The sequence below is a fragment of the Sciurus carolinensis genome, chromosome 2 (genome assembly GCF_902686445.1).
Source record: "Sciurus carolinensis chromosome 2, mSciCar1.2, whole genome shotgun sequence".
Lineage (NCBI taxonomy): Eukaryota > Metazoa > Chordata > Mammalia > Rodentia > Sciuridae > Sciurus > Sciurus carolinensis.
In genome coordinates this window covers 117,254,006-117,256,416 of record NC_062214.1, presented here as the reverse complement: position 1 = coordinate 117,256,416, position 2,411 = coordinate 117,254,006, and the positions used below count along the sequence as shown (strand labels likewise).

Below are 2,411 nucleotides of genomic sequence, written 5' to 3'. Positions count from 1 at the left end.
GAAATTAAAATTGAAAATGAAGTGTACTTTTTTTCCCCACTACTAGGAAGTACTTTAATAGTTTTTCTTAGAAAAAAAAAATATCCAGACACCTAACAGTTCACAACATTTCAACAACACAGTAATGATTGAGTGGGGTTTTTAGGAGCTGGGGGTTCTGGAGTATTAGGAAGAAATGTTGGTATCCTGCTTCATTACAGATCAATGGCATAGGTTTATAAACGGGAGATTTTGGGCTGCTAATCCAGTATCAAAACCAGTGGAATGACACACCTTTCTGTAGTTTATTTCCTACTGTTTCCTCTATTCCACAGAAATGCACCATAAAAAGCCCAGTAGCAGCTAGTTTAGGATTTAGTCTTCCCCTTGAATAGAAAAGGGAGTGAAGGGAAGGTCACTCCTGAGTTTCCATGCTTTCCTCTTCCTCTTCTTGAGGTGGTTCTTCTGTATTCTCCTCCTCTTCCTCTCTGTCCTTCTTAGGTGGCTTCTTATAAGCTTTTTCTGAAGGTGTCACTATCACTCCATCCCAGGTAGATATTTAAGAAGCATGATAGCTGGCACCGCCCTTCTGGCCAAGGATCTTCCTAAAGCCACCATCTGAGAGGATTGGAACCAAAGTCTGCGCTGTGTAGCAGACCATATCCTGCTGTTCCAGCGTCATAACCGTGTGTACTCTGAAGTTGCCACTCTCACAGGGGTCAGTGATACCCACTGATCCTGGAACGAACAGTCCTGCAGCCAGAATCTGCAAGCAATGCCTGTATGCCACATGTAGGGCCAAAGGCTGTCTGGTGGGGTTATTCCTCACAGCATAGTACCCAACTAGGTCAAGGATCCAGGGTGTGAGGCACTCAAAGCCAGGAAAACAAATCCTCAAGTCCTTCAGCAGTCTGATGAGAACTTTAACTGTGGACTGAGAAGCATTTTTCTTCAAACCAGTGGGCGTGTCAGATGGCTGCTAAGGCACTCTGAAACACCTTGATATCCAAGTGGAGTTCTGGGCCCAGTTTTTGGAGATTGGGTGGCACTGTCATAATAAGAATCTTCACTGCGGCATCAGAAGAACTGATTTCAAGACCAGTTTCATCGTTCAGCATGGTCAAAACTTCAGATGGATGCTGTGCTCTTAAACTTTCCACGACTTTTTCCCCCAGGGCAGCAAGGGCTTCCAGGGTTGGCAGAATCTTTAGTGTCACTACCAGGTCAGCTACATTGTGTCCTGTAGTCATTGTTCCCTTTTTATATGATCCTACCTATCGGACTTTTTCAATTTGTACTTCAAATGTTACTGGAGCCACAAGCAAATTGTCAATCACATTGTTTACTTTTGTCACCAGAGAAAGGATTGAGGCCTGTTCAGCAGAATTGGGAGCAAGGTCCTGATTTCTCTTCAGCAAGGCTTCACTAAAGGAAGTTTCATCAGGTGCTGGCTTGACCCGAAGGAAGCCCATTTCACACAAATAGAAATCTAATGGGATATGTGCCACAAAGGGCCTGAACCCTCCTCCTGGACCTCCTCTGGAACCAAGGCACCCACCACGACCACAGCCTCTGTCACCCCTCATGGTGCCCTTAATCCTCAACAATCTGAAATATACTTTTGTTTGAATCCTGAAAAGCTTACTTGCTCTGCCCTGAAATGAGAAGTGTGTGAAGATGAGGTACTTGCAGGGCATATGTAAGCAGATTCTGAGGGTCAGGCAGGAAGGGGTGTGTACTACTAATCTATAGCATAACCGTTTAAGCAGATTTTAGGCTCCTTTTCCTTTTTTCAAGGACACTGTCTTAAGCAAGAAAACAGAGTTAATAGACCAAAAGATGATTCTAAGGCAGGAAATCTCATGGGCACATGTAGCCTGTGAAACAGAAAGAAAAAAAGGTCCAAACTTTTCTCCATATGTTTTATACCACATTACTATACAGTATGTGTCTCATAATAAAGGGCTGTATATCTGATGGGGGTTGCATAAGATGATAAGGGAGGTGAAAAACTATCATTTTGTGATGCTATAGCTATTGTAAAGTCACAGGGCAATGCCTTTCTCGTGTTTGTGGTGATAATGGTGTAAACAAACCTACTGTGCCACCTATAAATTTATAATAATATAGAACATGAAATACATAAAGTTCCTAAACTTTGATGATAATGACTGGTTTATGTATTTACTATATATATAATAAACACATTGTTATTCTAGAGTGTACTCCTAAAAACAAGCTTACAGTAAATGAAAACAATATGCTGCCTACACCAGTATCAACCTCATGCATCTTAAATTTACTGTTTCTCTCAACTGCATTGTTTCCTCTTGGGTTTGAACTAATCTCATGTTTTGTGATCATCCTGGCCCCAGAAGCAATAGGCTCTACCATATACACATATGCCATGTCACCTAGGTGTGTCATAGGCT

General features: G+C 42.1%; 1 pseudogene; it reads right to left on the bottom strand.

Annotated features, from left to right (window-relative positions):
- Positions 1 to 394: 394 nt before the first annotated feature.
- LOC124971979 (interleukin enhancer-binding factor 2-like) lies at positions 395 to 1,565 on the bottom strand (annotated as a pseudogene).
- Between the last annotated feature and the right edge of the window lie 846 nt (positions 1,566 to 2,411).